Source organism: Pantherophis guttatus, chromosome 4 (assembly GCF_059756535.1).
Source record: "Pantherophis guttatus breed Tessera chromosome 4, ASM5975653v1, whole genome shotgun sequence".
Lineage (NCBI taxonomy): Eukaryota > Metazoa > Chordata > Lepidosauria > Squamata > Colubridae > Pantherophis > Pantherophis guttatus.
In genome coordinates, this window is record NC_142066.1 from 144,984,449 (window position 1) to 145,003,668 (window position 19,220).

The 19,220-nt window shown below is 39.0% G+C and overlaps 1 long non-coding RNA gene across 4 annotated transcripts in view; it reads left to right on the forward strand.

Annotated features, from left to right (window-relative positions):
* Positions 1-888: 888 nt before the first annotated feature.
* The window catches only part of LOC117655002 (uncharacterized), a 40,539-nt gene continuing 22,207 nt past the window's right edge, over positions 889-19,220 (forward strand). For 2 of the 4 annotated variants that reach the window (XR_015734119.1, XR_015734118.1), the window contains exons 1-2: positions 6,426-6,495; positions 7,316-7,436. This is a non-coding gene — a long non-coding RNA (uncharacterized LOC117655002). Of the gene's footprint in view, positions 939-1,976; positions 2,018-6,425; positions 6,847-7,315; positions 7,437-19,220 lie in introns of those variants that run through there. The other 2 variants (XR_015734120.1, XR_015734121.1) reach the window with 2 other exon arrangements.

The following is a 19,220-nucleotide window of genomic DNA, read 5'->3' on the forward strand; positions in this document are numbered from 1 at the left end:
AATAATAATAATAATAATAATAATAATAATAATAATAATAATTTTATTTCTATACCGCCCTTCTCCCGAAGGACTCAGGGCGGTGTACAGCCTATTTAAAAACACAGACAAAACAATGATATAAAATTTAAAATAATTAAATAAGTGGCTCAAATTTAAAACCCCAATAAATTTAAATACCCCAATTTAAAACTATTGTGTTGATAGTCCGGCCTGGCGGAACAACAGGGTCTTCAATGCGCAGCGAAACACCCGGAGGTCGGAGATCTTACGAATTTCCAGGGGCAGTTCATTCCACAGGGCTGGGGCTCCCACAGAGAAGGCCCTCCCCCTGGGTGTCGCCAGCCGACATGACTTGGCCGATGGCACCCTGAGGAGACCCTCTCTGTGGGAGCGGACTGGCCTGTGGGAGGCTATTGGTGGCAGAAGACGGTCTCGGAGGTACCCGGGTCCTATGCCATGGAGCGCTTTAAAGGTGGTAACCAACACCTTGAATCGCACCCAGAAGACCACCGGAAGCCAGTGCAGCTCGCGCAGGAGGGGTGTCACATGGGCATAACGGGTTGCGCCCATAACCACCCGCGCGGCCGCATTCTGGACCAGTTGGAGCCTCCGAGTGCTCTTCAAGGGGAGCCCCATGTAGTTGTCTGCCACATCTATTCATCTCCGCCCCCTGCCTTTTATCCCCAGAGCTAGTGTGGGGCTTTGATAGCAGCAATGGTTCTTCCTTCCCAAGGATCAGCCCATGGATTTCCACTGCTCTCTTCTTTGCCTTCTGCGCATCCGTGCGTCAGGCACTGGACCCAACTATTCCTCCTCTTCCTCATCAGATTCGGCTGCTGGAGGGGCCGGCGGCCAACAGGCCACAACACAGTGCCTTAATGATGCCAGAGATGTTTTCTGCTCCAGAGGTTTGAGTCCTAGCACTGCATGTTGGGGTGAGTTCCCATCACTCACCTCAGCTTCTGTCTACCTAAACAAAAACATGTTCTATGCAAGTAGATAAAGTAGGTATCATTTTTTTGGGGGGGGGAGAGATTGCGCCATTCAGGCAGCCAGATTTCTACCTTCTGAACCTTCCTGGTTGCGGCACCCGTTTGTGACATGCCTCCATGAGGGGAGCTTTGTGTGACACTGCAGGAATTGCCATTTATCTCTCTTTCTGGTCTGAAGCCAGCTCACCAACTTGTTGCACACCATGGGAAGCGCGCAGGTGTTTCCTCCAACAGAGCTGGTACCTTGGCAGCCAAACTACTCCTCTGCAATTGTGTTATAGTTTTCTGGCTAATGTAACAATGACTAATATGTTAATAATAATTATAATAACTTCCCTCTACTTCCTCTTTGTCTATGAGACAGTATATCTCAGCCAATTTTTGGGGGGCTTTGTTCTCAAGGTAGAGAGTTTTTGTTTCCTGATTCTTCTCCTGTTAAGATGGGATAGGTGGGTGGTAGCTTTGTCAATCCCCAATCCATGCATTATTTAAATAAACCACTACAAAACAATGTGCCAATGATTTCTCAGTCTACATTCTTACTTCAAGGAAAATTCATAGGCAAATTTGCTTTTCCGACCAGAAACACATAATTGTGGAATCATTATCAAAATGGCCAATATTACAAAAAAATAATCATATTCCTGTCTCACTGGCTATTGAATTCACCACATTCCCTAATCTTTTAATGGGAAATTTATTTACATGGTCTGTTAAACACATCTACATGATGTCTGTTTCAATTTTTCTTCCTTTTAAGGAAAATTACTGAAACAATGGGGTAATACAGTATATTCTTTTTTAAAATGCTTGTGAACAAAATAGGACAAAAGTTTAATTTAAAAAAAATGATTAAGCATTTATTTCTTTTCTTTATTTGAATGCTATAATTTCATTTAATTTTGGAAATTGTTTAATTGTTCCAACCAATTTTTCTGAGACCTAGCCTAATTTCTGTTGGTCTTTTTTGTTTTGTTTCAGAAGAATGACATTTGAAAGAATTCTTCTATTCTTCAGTGCAGGTATTAAATTTTAGATATATAGGAGAAATAGTCTCTTATTATGAACATACACACACATACACACAAAGAGCTTCTTTTTGTGGTGTGTGTGGTTTTCTTTTTAGAAATTGTATGGCAGATTTCAATTCAGCATTAGTCAAAGGGTCTTGTTTACATAATGAAGTTCAAGAAAGACAGTTGAGTTTTAAGAATTAAGAATTGATTGAGAATAAAGGTTAGAACAGCTGAATTTCTACTTGGCATGCTAGTTATAAGATACCTACCTAATCCTAGCCCTTGTTTAAAATCTTGTTCACTTAAGTCACTGCCAAACATTTCCAGCACAGCCTGCACTAAATAAATACGAATATGGTCACCTAAAGTAGTTCTATTGGGGATGTGGTGGCTCAGTGGCTAGGACACTGACCTTGTCGATCGAAAAGTGGGCAGTTCAGTGGTTCGAATCCCTAGTGCCGTGTAATGGGGTGAGCTCCCGTTACTTGTCCCAGCTTCTGCCAACCTAGCAGTTTGAAAGCACATAAAAAATGCAAGTAGAAAAATAGGGACCACCTTTGGTGGGAAGGTAACAGCATTCTGTGTGCCTTTGGCATTTAGTCATGCCGGCCACATGCCATGGAGACATCTTCAGACAGCGCTGGCTCTTCAGCTTTGAAACAGAGATGAGCACCACCCCCTAGAGTCAGGAACAACTAGCATATATGTATGAGGGGGACCTTTACCTTTAACTTTTAAAGTAGTTCTGGAAACATGCCTCATTTATTAAACTTGTTTAAGAGGTGGTCTATAGTTTAGAATAGCCCTAATAATTCATGTGTAAGAACAATAATGTTTAGAATATCCGTTACACACAGAATAACAGATACTTCTCAACTTATGACCACAATGCTACAGTTATTAAGCAAATCACTGCAGTTGTTAAATGAATCATATGGTCATTGAGTGAATCTCCCATTGACTTTGCTTGTTGAAAGCTGGCTGGGAAGGTTGCAAATGGTGATCATAGGACTCTGGGACAGTGCAATTGTCATACATACATGCCAGCTACCAAATGCCCAGATTTTGATCACACAATCAATGGTTGTAAGTATGAAAACCAGTCATAAGTCACTTTTTCAGTGCTCTTGTAATTTTGAACAATCATTGAACAAATGGTTGTAATCTGAGGGCTCAATGTACTTTCAGAAATTATGCATAAATTGTGAAAAAGTAAGCAGTCATAATTTGTACATGAAATCTGCTGAAATCTTTATATGCTGCAGAGAAGGTGTCTGCTCTGACTAGCATGATACTAAAAACTCACATTTTAGAGTGATAATCAAGCCAAGAAGTGCAATCAGTTACAGATAGCCTTAGGCCTACAACAGTTCAGTTAGTGACCATTTGAAGTTAACAACACTACTCAAATAGTGACTTACAATTTGGTCCTAGCACTTACAACAAATTTCATCGCATCTACAGTCATCTCTACCTCTCCGGCTATTCAGAGTCATAATGTCCTTTTCGTTCATGTCAGGTGTGCCACATTCTTCAACCTTTTGCCCTCAAGTGGCAGATGTTCTCAGTGTCAGCACTTCAAACTACATTCGTTCCAGTGCTGACATAAAGAGGAGAAGAGGGGGCAGCTGGCAAGAGGACACTTGACTTTTCACCTACTTATTTTCCCTGAAGATAATATCCCCTAGGAGATGGGTTGGGAGGGGGGGACATTCCTGGGAGCTGAAGTAATAGATATGGGGAGAATGATTTGGAAGATGGCCAATGAGACGCAGAGAATTGGGGAACGGAAAGGGAAGGTTTGGGGTCAGGAAGTCAGTGTTGGCTACGACTTAATTGGGGACAGATTGTCGTGCTTAATAAATGAAAGATTTCATCAAAGACTATTTGTTTGGAAATGCAATTTATTTGAGACGACATCGAAACCTGACACTCAGTGCATCTGAGAAATTTCAATCAATGTCAATAGCTTATGAATCATTACCGGTAGGTCTTCCACTTATAATCACAACTTCTGTTGCTCAGTGAGGCAGCGGTTAAGTGAATTTTGCTCATTTTATGACCTTTCTTGCCACAGTTGCTAAGTGAATCACTACAGTTGTTAAATTAGTAACACAGTTAAGTGAATCTGGCTTCCCTATTGACTTTAATAGAGTGGGAAGGGACCTTGGAAGTCCTCCAATCTAACCCCTTGCTCAAGCAAGAGAGCCTATGACATCCCAGACCAATGGAATGTCCAGTTTCCCCTTAAAAGCCTTCAGTGATGTAGCACTCACAACTTCTGAAGGCAATCCATCCCACTTATTAATTATTCTCACTGTTAGGAAATTTCTCCTTAGTTCTAGGTTGCTTCTCTCCTTGTTGAGTTTCCATCCATTGTTAGTCAGAAGGTTGCAAAAGCTGATCATATGACCCTGGGATATGGCAACGGTCATAAATATTTCTCCATTGTGAAGCATCCAAATTTTGATCACATGACCTTGGGGATGCTGCAATGGTCATAAGTGTGAAAAACGGTCAAATAAGTCACTTTTTTGTTGTAACTTTGAACAGTCACTAAATGAATGGTTATAAATCAAAGACTATCTGTACTAGCAATAGGATTGAATTAGAGTACAGACATGCCAGGAAGTGCAAAAGCAATGCATTAAAATAATATTTAGAACAATAAATACAAAAAAATTGACAAAATCTGCTGGTACATTTCAACACTCTCAAAAATGGTAACAGAATAAAGAAAGTTGATTTCAGTCGTTATCAACATTTGCCCTTTTTTAAAAAGTAAAAGCTCATAAGGGGTAGGATTCAACATAGAGAAATTCTAATCCAGAGGTCTTCAAACTTGGCAGCTTTAAGACTTGGTGGTGCAGCAGACTAAAGTGCTATTAAGTAGCACCAGCTGCCTGCAATTACTGCAAGTTCAAATCTCACCAGGCTCAAGGTTGACTCAGCCTTCCATCCTTTCGAGGTAGGTAAAATGAGGACCCAGATTGTGGGGGCAATAAGCTGATTTTGTAAAAATAAAATCTTTTTCTTATAAAAAAGAACACCGCTTGGGGGGGGGCGAAATATGAAGGCTATTGCTTAACGCATTGTAAGCCGTCCTGAGTCTCCAGAGAAGGGCAGCATATAAATTGAACCAATACATAAATAAATAAATAAACTCCCAGCTATGCTGGCTGGAGAATTCTGGGAGTTGAAGTCCACAAGTTTCAAAGCTGCCACGTTTGAAAGACCTCTGTTCTAGTCCAATAACATCAGTCAGATTCTATACATCACTAGGCACTGATTTTGGCAGTAGAAATCTAGGGCTTCCTTCATTAAACGACTAAGAAGTCTCCAAATATATTAATATTTTAAAATAAGGGTAGCCATCCAAATAGTTATTAAAAAAAGGAGATTCATCATGCAGATCAAATGCCCACACATGGGCCTATTAAAAGCACAGAACAAATTTCCTATAATTCTGATTTTGGATCATAACATCCTTTCAATAAACTTTTCTTTAGCAATATAGTTATCTCAGCCCAGCCATATTAGCAAAGAGTTCTTAGCACAGAGGATAAGATGATAACCATCTTCCCAGGGGAAAAAAAATATTTATCTGTACTACACAGACTGAAGAAAGCTTTGTTTCTGCTCTCTCTCTCTTTTTTTTATTATTAAAAGGACAGCTTAATCAGATGTAATTGAATATGCCAGCTAGAATAAAACTAAGCTTCATAAACATTCATTGGCTGCAGATGTCTTTATAATCTCTTCAGATTTGTTTCCTATCCTTTTTAAAAGCCTTTGGGGGGAAAAAAATTGAAACAGCAGGACCTTTCCCGCATTGAAATACATACGTAGACTGTGGGGGAATGCAAAGACCCTATAGGGAGAGAGAATAAAGCTGGCAATTATAATTGGACTTTTCTTCTGAAGTTGAGAGATAAGCTTTCATTGAGTTCCATCACATGGTTACAGAGTTTAATAGTAATGTCACCTTTTTTTGGAAGAACTTGATAGTCCATTTGGACATGGTCTCATTCCCCCTCCCTAAAATCTGACAGCTGGTTTTCTGAGGCATTTTGTTTCATGTCAGTGTGAATATGGTAAGAGATTTCTTTCAAAACTGAGAAGGCAGGAAGAAAGGTGAAAACAATACGGTTCTTCCATTAGGGTTCTCCAGCAAGTAGTGCTGAGAGACCAACTGCCTCTATTATTGGAAATTATATATGGCCCCCAAGACTACTAATCTAAAATGAAATCTGCTGTTAATACATGTAGTCCCATTTTGAAGGTGTCTAGTTTTGTGGACATCTGTATCAGGGGTGGGTTTCATTTACCTTTACTATTGGTTCACAATGGAAGCTTCTGTGCATGCGCAGATCACCCATGATGACATCATGGTGGGTGGGCGGAGCCTCCGGCCAGTTTTACTATTGGTTCTATAGAACCGGACCGAACCAGGAGCAACCACCACTGATCTGTATCTTGTAGAAGTGAGTGTCCAAATGCGTACTTTGTAGTGTGAAAAAGGCCTGGGGTTTTTTTTGTCCATTTTGAATCTTCCACCAGCATCTGTTGCTCCAATTTTCCAGTGGTTGAGCTCAGAAATATAAAGCCATAGAATAATGAGCAACCTCAGAGGTGTCTGAGTTATATTTCCCAGGATCTTTTTCTTTTTTTTTCTGGGAGTTGTAACCTTAACATAACTATCAGTTTAGATTGGATGAAATTCTTGGACTCAATCAGCAAAGAAAATCCCCACCCCCACCCCCAATCTTGACTACTTATCAAAATTACCAGGGAGGTCCATTGCAGATGTTACTGTTCGAATTGGTGATGGCTTGGTAAGGTCTTCTCTGTAGTTGTCCCTTAAATTGTCTCCTCCTAGATGAGAAGGATAAAATTTTTGGTGCTTGTTCAGAATCACACAGTGCATTTCTGTTCTACTTGTTTCAAGGTCCTTTTATGTATGGCCATTAATGCTAACCATTTGATTGGTTAAACGCAGTGGTGAAATCTAAATTTTTTTACTACCGGTTCAGTAGGTGTGGCTTGTGGGCGTGGTATGGTGTGGCTTGGTGGGCGTGGCAGGAGAATACTGCAAACTCTCCATTCCCACCCCACTCCATGGGAAGGATACTGCAAAATCTCCATTCCCACCCCACTCTGGGACCAGCCAGAGGTGGTATTTGCCGGTTCTTCGAATTGCTCAAAATTTCCACTACCGGTTCTCCAGAACCTGTCAGAGCCTGCTGGATTTCACCCCTGGTTAAACTGCTTTTGCTTATTTATCTGTTTTAAATTCCATTTCAGATTCTTATTTCTATATGAGAAGGAAAACTGATATGGGAGGAAGGCTTATATACCTGACTTTTTAAAAGACCCAATGAGCATCACGCAACATGAGTGACCTCACTTGAAGTAAAGATATCCAGTAAGGCTCCAATAGACTGTATAGCTAAGTTTTGAATCGGTTAAAAGAGCAGCTGACCTTCTGCATTCCTCTTTCTAATTCTTCTTTTTCTCTGTCCGGAAAATGCTTCATCCAAGCCTTAATCACAACTGTATTATCTGTCTCCTATTGTAGTAGCTTCTTATGTACAATGCAGAAAAGATCACCCTTTACATTAGACAAAAAGAAAAAAAGGAAAAAAAGAAGAAGAAGAAAGCCAAAGAAACCAAGTTTCCTCCCACCTTGGAAATTTCCTTTGTTGCTTTTGCCAATCCTTCTTTTTCTTTCTTTCTTTTTTTAATACTGAATTTTAAAAATAGCCTTCACTTTAGCCTTTTTTGTGAACCACAGAAGAACAAATGACAATAGCGCAGTAATTTAGGAGCCAATTTCCCTTAAATACATGTTCAGTTAGATATTGAGCCCTTTTGATATTTGGAAGCTTTGGGACTTGGTTCTTTGAAAGAAGCTGCATCAGCGCTGAGTTTCTGACAATACCGCTTGGTCTAATCGCCGTTTAATCGGAGTCCTGGATGATTTGTACTGTGCTGGCTGATTGGGCTGCACAGTTAGAGACGCCAGTACAGATCAAGACCATTCAAAGGAACACAGTGAAGGCTGTATGACTATTTCCATTATTATGCCTATTGTCATGACCTCCCTAATTTGCTTTTTAAAATGCCTCTGAATCAAAGGCAGGTATATAAACCGTATACAGGTCATCGCACGGGGGCACTAGAAGGCTGGCAAAGGTGAACAAACTGCATGGAGCCCTCTTTCTTTGATAAACGCTACCTGGTCCCTCAATTTAGTTCTATCCAAACTCTGTGAGGCAGACTGAGTGGATAGAAAATGGGCTGGGTTCACAAATGCTAAGATGTCAGGTGGTTTAATTCTGGCATAGTGTCACGTTTGAACTTAGCCACACCATGTGTTCAGTTTAGTTTACTCTAACCATAATGTTTAGCTGTTAAAACAGGTGGTATCAAAAGTGGATTTGCCACTAATAGGTCAAAAAAAAATAATTTAGAAAAGGAGGTTTCACTGGATCTGCAAAGGAAATGGGCTGAGGTTTAAAAATTTAAAAGAGAAATATAAATGACAAACCAAGAGGGTGACCTGAATGATTCCCCCTCCCAATAGGATTGTTCTGCTTTTGGTTTTAAATACACCAACACAGTTGCTATCATAATTCACAGTTTGCTGAAGTTCAAGTTGATAATAGTAGATTATAATGCAAATCAAAACAGAGTTTCTGATATGGAATAGTCCAAATCCAGCCCAAGGTCCTGAGAATCAGGTCAGGGTTAGCAGCCAGTCCAGAGATCAGACTTCCATGAATCCACACAAATGTCACACAACAGCTGGATAACAAACAGCTACTTCCAACAAGGGATCACGAGTCAGGACTGTCTCCTAAATCAGGCTGCAGTCACCAGGCTCTTAAATCAGGCAGCAACCAACTCATTAATCAAGAAATTGGTTTGATAAGAAGCCTAATAAAGGAGATCCTCTGTTCTCCTCTCCACTCTACTCACTGGGTGCAGTGGTGGAAGGTGTAATGCCATCCTTATCTGTCTTCTCCAGCTAATCAGACTCATGTGATTCTTGATTTTTTATTTCCTGAGGCCGACACTCAACAGAATATTTCTTCAAATTCAGAGTCATTATCTAATTTCTGCTTGTGACATGGATTTAAAAAAGAAGCTTGTTAAACCCTCGAAGAACTCCATGTAATGGTACAAAAAAAAAATGAAATGAAACCCTGTAACAGTATTTGAATGAACTAAAAGTTAAGACTGTTAGAAGTAAAATGAAATAATACAAAGTTGGTTTATTTGTTCGAGCTTGAAACAAGATACAGTATGTTGTTGTTATGTTTTCCTGATTCCAGGACTGAAATGATGCTGTTTTATGGATTTGTTTACAGATAAGAGATGGGATATGAAATGGGAGATAGAAGTTTGTAACTTTAGAGAGGGTAAAGAATTACTGATTTATTTCATACTTGTGATAAAGATTGGAAGAAACTTCTTATTTCAAGATCCAATCTGGGTCGGTCACCAGGACCAGAGGTTTACTCTTCTGAGTTTTTGGACTCATGGTGGAGCCCCTCCTCAGGGAACTTCTCTCTATTGGAATATGGGCTTTGGGCTATTCTATGCGTCATATTTATATAGTGTCCTCCTATTGGTTGATTGGTGTGTTGATGGCTTATTTCTTTTAATATCTTCTCTTTTTTAATGCCATTTTTACTTTTTTCTTCTTCTTTTTTTCTTGAGCTTTGTATATGCCTTCTTTCCATTCTCCTTTCTTTAAGTTTGGATTGATTTAGAATTTACTATTATAATTAAAAAGGAGGCGTGGTGGCCCAGAAGTTAAGATGCTGGGCTTTTCGATCGTAAGGTTGGCAGTTCGAGACCCAAGCACTGTGTGACGGGGTGAACTCCGGTTACTTGCCCCAGCTCCTGCCAATCTAGCAGTTTGAAAGTGTGCAAAGCAAATAAATGGTTACCACTTTGGTGGAAATGTAATAGTGTTTCATGGGTCTTGGTGTATAGTCATGACAGCCACATGACTAGAAAATGTATCCAGACAATAATGGCCCAGTCAGCTAGGAAACAGAGATAAGCACCATTCCCTAGAATTGAACATGACTGGACAGGGAAAACATTTACCTTTTTATTATAATTAAAATTAATAATAAAATTATATATATATATATAATTCAAGTTCAAATCCAAGTAAGGGTATGGCTAGCTGATGAGAGCTAAATAGCTTGAAATAGATCTATACTAGTCTCCTTTTATTTCTTTATCAGCAAATATAAATTTGGTATAAAATGGTTTGTCATGAATGCGACTGCTTATATATATATTCTATTTTCTTACTTCTTCGTAGGGTTTATGTGTCTTTTTCCTCTAGCCAGATTTTCCCTACATAACCAAGGTTTTTCTGCAGCCCCAGCTCAGTAGAATCACACTGGAATCTGTATCCAGTGTAGAATCTACGAAGAAGTAAGAAAATAGAAACTATACCTTTACAGGGAGGATACATAAGATGTGGGTGTGGCCTACTGATGAAAGCAAATGAGCTGGAAATAGATCTATATAGGTCTCCCACCTAGCAGGAAGAGCTTGCTGGCTGCTAGAAAAGAAAAAAGCCCAGAATCGAGTGGATGTGATTCTACTGAGCTGGGGCTGCAGAAAAACCTTGGTTACATAGGGAAAACCTGGCTAGAGGAAAAACATACATACATACATATATATCTATGTAAGTTTTCACGAGTATATATGTGTGTACAATTAATATTTCGGGTTTCTTCCTGTGTAATTGTGAACATATCCCTAAAAGGGTAGAAACGACGTTTCAACAGAATCTCATCTGCCATCATCAGGCTTATGTGAAGGGTCTTTTGCTAGTAACGGCAGTTACAGCAAAAGACCCTTCACATAAGCCTGATGATGGCAGATGAGATTCTGTTGAAATGTCGCTTCTACCCTTTTAGGGATATGTTCACAATTACACGGGAAGAAACCCGAAATATTAACTGTATACACACACACGCACACACACATATATGTATGTATGTATGTATGTATATATATATATATATATATATATATATATATATATATATATATATATATATATATATATATATATATATATATATAAACATTGTGTGTGTGTGCGCACATACACATATGTGTATATATATATTTAGATATATTTTCATCTATCTCCATTTTCATTTCAATGGGTTCACATCTAACTATTCATTAACCCACAGCTAGAAAAAGGTACCCGTATTTTCCGGCGTATAAGACGACCCCCGAATTTTCCTGTTAAAATATAGGGTTTGGGCTATACTCGCCTTATAAGACTACTTTTCTTCCAACGCACACCAAATAAAAATTAAAAAACATCAACTGGCTCACCCACAATGTAAAAGCAGCTGTGCTAGACCCAAAATGGCCCCTGAAACAAGCAGGAACCTCACACAGCCACAAAAAGCCCCCCCCCAAAAAACCAACTTTCACACTTTACACACACACAACACAACACAACACAACACAACTGGTTCACCCACAATGTAAAAGCAGCTGTGCTAGACCCAAAATGGCCCCTGCAACAAGCAGGAACCTCATACAGCCACAAAAAGCCCAAAAACCCAACTTTCACACTTTACACACACAAAATTCCACATACAGCTTTGTGAGATTTTGTGTGTTTGTGTAGTTAGAGTGAAACACTATCAAAACACACTAAATCTCAGAAAGCTGCACAAATATTATTTTATTTTATTTTTATTTTTATATGAAAGCTAAATTTAAAACTTCCTAAACTTTAAATGGCTAGGTCTAAAAAAGAACAACTAAAAAAACCCCCAATTAACTATTTTTTTTAAAGATCCCAAAGGGGAAAAAACTTACCCATTAGAACAGGGGTCTCCAACCTTGGCAACTTTAAGACTTGTAGACTTCAACTCCCAGAATTCCTCAGCCAGCTTTGTTTTGCTGGCTGAGGAATTCTGGGAGTTGAAGTCCACAACTCCTTGCCTGCTTGATTGCAGGCAGGGAGTTGCTTGCTGATGGAATGGATTCAGGCAAGCGAAGCAAGGCAAAGTGAAGCAAGGCAAGCAGCTAAGGTAAGCAAGCTGGAGGGGGAAAACTTTTTTCCTTCTCCATGGCTCTGGTGATCCCAGCGGAGTTGCCTGATTAGCAGATCGTCAGAGCTTGGATCGCCAGAGCCATTTAAGGTTCGTCAGAGCCTTTTGGGCTGGTCTGCCTGGTTACAGGAGAACGACACCCAGCGTATAAGACGACCCCCGACTTTTGAGAAGATTTTCATGTGTTAAAAAGTCGTCTTATACGCCGGAAAATACGGTACAAACTTCCATATATACTAGACTACAATCCTAAGACCTCTGTTAGTATCACTAATGGAAAATGGTGTCAGAGGGCCACAATTATATCACCCTATCTGATTCCCATTAGTCACTTATATCAGCTTAAATGGTTCTTTGTTCTCTGCTTTCATTGGCTTCCAGTAATCTAAGGATGTTTAGTTTTAATAATGGAAGGTTGATGGTCTTAAAAGTTTGTCATGCGCTCTTACAAAAGAATTTGTTCTGGTTATAGCCTCTACGTCATAACTTCCCCTCCTGAGCAGGCATATCAGGACATATGTGCATCAGTGGTGAAATCCAAATTTTTTACTACTGGTTCTGTGGACGTGGCTTGGTAGGCATGGTGTGGCTTGGTGGGTGTGGCTTGTGGGCATGGCAGGAGAAGGATACTGCAAAATCCCCATTCCTTCCCCACTCCTGGGGGAAGGATATTGCAAAATCTCCATTCCCACCCTACTCTGGGGCCAGCCAGAGGTGGTATTTGCTGGTTCTCTGAACTGCTCAAAATTTCCGCTACCAGTTTTCTGAATTGCTCAAAATTTCTGCTACCGGTTCTCCGAACTGCTCAAAATTTCCACTACCGGTTCTCCAGAACCTGTCAAAACCTGCAGGATTTCACCCCTGATGTGCATGCCTAAATATGTTTTCGTATCTCTGGAGTGCGTATTAACTCTCAAGGTGGTGATTGCCTTTCCAGCCTATTAAGTTGCTTTTTTTAAAGATATGCTTTCACTCCAAGGCAGTTGACAAAAGGAATTCAGAGATGCCTCTGATATCCAAAGAGACTTTTAAAATGGCATTTGCTGAAGTGTCCCTGGGAAAAAAAAAGCTTAGCAGAAAAAAAGGATTTATGATTTGCAGGAGAAATGAACAGCTTAAAAAGTGAGGTGAGGAAAGCTTGGATGGGATTCAATTTTTCATGGTGACTGACAGTCAGAATAGGACTCTGATTCTGCAGAAACTGCAGTGAGGCTTTTTGGTGGTCATAGTTGAAAATTATTTTTAAATGATCAGCAATGCTCATTACAAACAGAATCTAGATGAAGAATCACTGTGGGATTTCAGTTGCACTCAGTGAAGTCATAGGGAACAACCTAGGATCAGGCTGTGCAATGGTATGCATAAGGTCTTACTAAATCAAAACTATTTTTCAAGCGAGGAATTGAGACAAACTTCAGCATGTTACCCTATTAAATGTCCATGTGGATCCAAACCAAAGATAAACCTAAACTCTCTCTCTCTCTATGTGAGTGTGTGTATACACAAGTGTGCGCGCACTCATATGCATGTTCCTTTCTTCAAATCAATGTTGACTCCTGGCAACTCTATCAACAAATCCCTACAGTTTTATTGGCAACGTTTTTGGAACTGGTTATTGTCTGCTTTTTAAGGCTGAGATAGAATGACTGGCCCAATGTTACCCAGTTGGCTTTATGCACCTAAGGCAAGAATCAAGTTTCAGTCTCTTGATTTCTAGTCTGGTGCCTTTAACTTTTACATTACTGGTTTCCAATTTTTTTGCCCATGGTAATAATGTTGTTGTTATTATTGTTGTTGTTGATTAATCTTCAATCCGATTCACTGTCTGGGACTGGTAAAAATTTAACAGTTCAACTCCTAACCAAAACCATAAGAGCTGTTAAGGTAACATCTGAGTATAGGCAGTTCTGAATAGGATTATTTTTTGCAAAGTGAAAATATTCAGGTCTGTCAATAAGTTCAACATCTCCATTTAACCTTTTGGGTATTGCTCCAAGGATTCCTATTATTATTGTTATTATTATTATCTCTTTTATTCATTAAACATGAAACTCAGTCAACTGAACATTTAAAAATGGGTCACAAATACAATTGACTGGTGCTAATGGCTGCCAGCGTCCTAGGTATCAACCAAGCGTCTTCTTAAAATATATGATGTTCTGCAGTTTTTTGCAGTTCCGCTGGTGTTAATGCAGGAGGCTACAATTTCTTGATGTGTTTTGTAAAATTCTTGGACATGGTACCAACTGCCTCGATGACAATGGGTATCACTGTTACATGTTTTATCCATAGCTGTGTAGTTTTGATGGCCAGGTTGCGATATTTCATGATTTTTTTCCAGTTCTTTTTCATTGACTCTGGCGTCTCCTGGTACAGCGATATCAATAAACTGTATGCTTTGGCCCTCGACAATTGTGATATCTGGCATGTTGTGTTCCAAATGATGATCCGTCTGTATTTGAAACAGGGGTGGGTTATACTTACCTTTACTACCGGTTCGCATCGCGCCCCATCCTAGATTGCAAATGAAAGCTAGTTCTCTATGCCCTACTGGAGGGCTAAAAACAAATCAGATATGATTCCTGCAATTCACAACTGTGAAGATTTTATAAAACAAATCAGTAACCAATATTGGGACCTTACTTTCTAATCACTTTTAGAAATTGCCTATTTAACTAGCTTAAGGCTATTAAAGATCTTCAGAATGATAAATTTGAAAAACCTGATGAGTTTATCATGATTCTTGAACAAAAAGAAATGATAACCATAAATTTAAGAATTGGAAACAAATGGCAAAAGGCTAAATAAGACTTTATCCAAAATAGTTATAAATGAATTAAGAGTTTGGGCCAATTTTGGAATATTGAGACTTACTGTAGAATTCTGGAAATTATACAAAGAACTTTTGTGGGAACCAAATTGTTTTGCCTGTCTTGAATCATAACAGAGATTTAAAATGTTATGATTTCAGAAATATGACTCTAGAGGGGACTAAAGATTCTAGGCAGAAAAAGAAAAGGAACAAAAGTGAAAATGACTTAGATCACGACTTTAATTTATCAAAAGAGGTTTGAAGTAAGAAAAAATAAATAAAGATAAGCCAAATTCGATGGCATGATCTGAATGAATTAAAGATCAAAACTGTTAAAAATAAAAGGAAGGAATATAAAGCTGCTTTGTTTGATCAAGGTTAAAATAAGACATGTTTTTATAAAGCTTTTGTAAACATATGTTGACTTTTTGCTGATATCAGGACTGAGGAATTGATGATTTATGGATTTGCATATAGGTAAGGGATGGGTTCTGACAAGAATAGCTATTTGCAATCTTACAGGATGTGAAGAACTATTAAGTTTAGTTATTTTTATGATGAAGGTTGAACTCATTTCTTCATATATTTTTTTTCATTTTAAAATCTTATTTTCTCTTTTTCTTTCTTTTCACTTTTTATTCTCTCTCCCTTTCTCTTTGAGTTTACTTTGTTCTTGCTTTTACAATTGTTTTTAATCAAAACCTCCAATAAAAACAATAAAATATATTTATTCAAGATTCTCCTTTTCTTCTCACTATATCTTATTGAAAACATAATTCCTATCTTCACAATTTTATCCATTGAATGAAATAGTACAGGAAGCTTCTAAATACATAATCCTCTTTGTTATGTATTAGAAAATAGACCTCCTTTGAATGGATAGTATTGATTAACTGATAATTTCAAACAATTCAAGAGAAGTACATCCTCCACAAGGACATTCTAGGGTATCTGTATCCATGCTTCCTGTACTTGTTATTTGTATATGAATTTATCTGTAATTTGTATATTAATGCATTATACATGCATATGAATGAATGAAGCTTTTATTGCTGTGAATAGAAGTTCTGCTCAGTGGTGGAATTCAAATTTTTTTACTACTGGTTCTGTGGGCATGGCTTTTGGGCATGGTGTGGCTTGGTGGGCGTGGCTTGGTGGGTGTGGTAGTGGGAGGATACCGCAAAATCTCCATTCCCACTCCACTCTGGGGCCAGCCAGAGGTGGTATTTGCCGGTTCTCCAAACCACTCAAAATTTCTGCTACCGGTTTTCCAGAACCTGTCAGAACCTGCTGGATTTCAGCCCTGGGTCTAGGACAGTGATTCCCAATGTGGGGCCCATGCCCCACAGAGGGGCAATTTGATTTTTAATGGGGGCAATTTGAACCTTGTTTAAACCAAATTAATGGCCTTTTAGGCTTCCTCTGCATGAGTAGAGTTCACTTTTTGAGTAAAGTAAGAATTATATGTCCCAGGAGGAGCATCAGGATTTTAGAGATGCTTAGGTAGGGCATGGCCAAAAAAAGGTTGGGAACCATTGGTCTAGGGCATGGTCTCTCCCATAAAAGAAGAATGCTGCTGATCAGTATGGAGTGGGAAAATCCAGCAGGATTCACTATTGTACATACCAATAATTGTCTATGAACTCCTGCAATGGGTTCTACATTTCTTCAGTTATTTTATGCAATTGTCCCATTGTTTTCAACTGACCATAGTGGACCCTTTTGAGAAATTGAAGATATATCCAATGGTAGATAATTGTAGATATTGGTAGATCAGTCTGCTGAACCTCTAATTCCCACAGTACTATTTTAGGTCTAAGTATATTTACCCATGTAGTATATCTGTAGTATTATTTTTATCCTTCTCATCTTCTCTACTACCTTCAGTTATTGGTATCATCTTTAGGATTATTATTATTCTGTTGTTTGCATGTGCACCAGAGACAAGTTCCTTGGGTGTGTAATCACATTCGGCCAAATAAAATACAGGTAGTTCTCGACTTACAACCACAATTGAGCCCCAATTTTTTTGTTGCCAAGTGAAACATTTCTTAAGTAAATTTGCCCCAGTTCATAAATAAATCACTGCAGTTGTTAATTTAGTAGCACAGTTGTTAAGTGAATGTGGCTTCCCCATTAACTTTGCTTGTAAGAAGGTCACAAAATGCGATCACCCCATGAGACTGCAATTATCATAAATATGAGTCAGTGGCCAAGCATCCAAATTTTGATCACATGACTATGGGGATACTGCAATGGTCATAAGTGTTAAAAACGGTCAAAAGTCACTTCTTTCAGTGCTGTTGGATATTCTTTACATGAATTTTGTAAGTTGAGAACTAGTTCTATAAAGTATAGGATCAGAGGTGAAATCTAGCAGGTTCTAACAGGTTCTGGAGAACTGGTAGCGGAAATTTTGAGTAGTTCGGAGAACCAGCAAATACCACCTTTGGCTGGCCCAAGAGTGGGGAGGGAATGGAGATTTTGCAGTATCCTTCCCCTGCCACAGGTAGGGAAAAAATTAGGATTTCACCCCTGTATAGGATATATCTCATGTTAAATAAAACTCTTGGGATTTTTTTAAAAAATAAAAATCCTACTCTATTCTCTCTCTGTGTGTGCGTGTACGCATATGCATGTGAATGATTGTGTGTGTGTGAAACTTGGAGGTAAATGTGGGTCATAGAGAATGTTGAAGAATAACGGCGGATATGTCTCTGAAGGCTAATCTAAATGAGAAAGACAAAAATAGACTTAATATTCCTTTTGTGCATTATTATCCTCTAAAGAGTTTAAATAATTTGTCAAAATGTTGATTCTTTAATAGTGGAGATATTAAAAAAAATACATCTTTAGTCTTAGGACCCATGATGGAATAATTGCATTTTTTCTTAATTTAGATAACTCTGCACCAACTGAGCCTAAGGCTACTTTGAAGGTTAATATGGATAAACTTTCAAAACTGAAGGTATTGGAAATGAATACATTTCAGAAATTACTGCTTCCAAAGCCATCATCAGGAAGAGAATGTGACCATTAAGATAAGATAGATGTCATTTGTTGGGAGCATGATCTTTTTCTAAAGCTCAGTAAAAAAAAAAAAAACACAACTAGGGAAGAGAAAATAATATATGTAACTTTAAAAATCTATAACCAGTTTTCTTTCATACTGCCTATTTCAGAGAAAAGGAGAATAGGAGATATAATACTACTAAAGTTTTCCTCCCATTAGTAGCCAGCCAGACTAATGCATGTTGATCAAGGGCAGCTTCCACACCATCTTCATGTATGACTTACTGCTGTGGTCTAACCAGGAGGTCAATTCTGGAAGAACATCTTGATTCCCCCAAAGCCAGTGGTGGGATTCAGCCAGTTCAGGCCAGTTCAGGCGAACTGGTAGTTAAATTGCTGGCTGGCTCCACTCCTCCCTGACCCGTCCCTTCCAGGAGTCCCCATGCACCCGATTTTGGTTCGCAGGTAAGTGCAGGGAGGCCTCCTAGGCCCAAAATGAGGTGCGGGAGGGGCCCCATCCCCCCATGGCCCATTTTTGCTCCCAGAGGATGCAGAAGGCCGAGTGCTGCCTGTCACACACCCCTGTCCACACCCACCATGGCTACGTCCACCCATCCGGTCATTAGGACAGAGAACCGGTTGTTAAATTATTTGAATCCCACCACTGCCCAAAGCTCATAACTGATAAAACAGTTGAAGCTAAACAAAGAGACTCCTGGCATGACTCCTATTTGCTGCTCAATCAGTAACTAAGAGGTCCCACAAATCATGGACCTGCCACCTTACCTAGCTCTAATGGAAGGATTGGAACTGAATCAGACTGATCTCCTAGAAACCTTCATCTTGCAGGAATTTAATCTCAGCTTGCTTTGACCTATCCAACCCCTTGCAGCCTCCAGAATCTATATTGTTGTTATGATGGAACAACCTTTTGATTTACAATGCGGACCTAAAGAACTATTAAAGCCAAGTCATGTGATATATATCCAGGAATAAAAAGCTACTTGCTAGCTTTTCCCAACAGTTTGTGGTTTGAATTTGCTTGAGCGTTATGCTTGCAATTATTTTGTCTACAAAATTAAAATGCACAGGATTGCTCATTCTTCCCATGATTAGAGATTATAGAAGAAAGCTTATTTCTCCATCCATGACCATCAATCATTGTTTAATATATAAAAAACCCAGGGTTTCTTTATTTTTTAACTGGGACCTTAAGCACAAATATAGTTTTTTGTTTACGTGGTAGGACTCTGTGATTCATAATAATTCA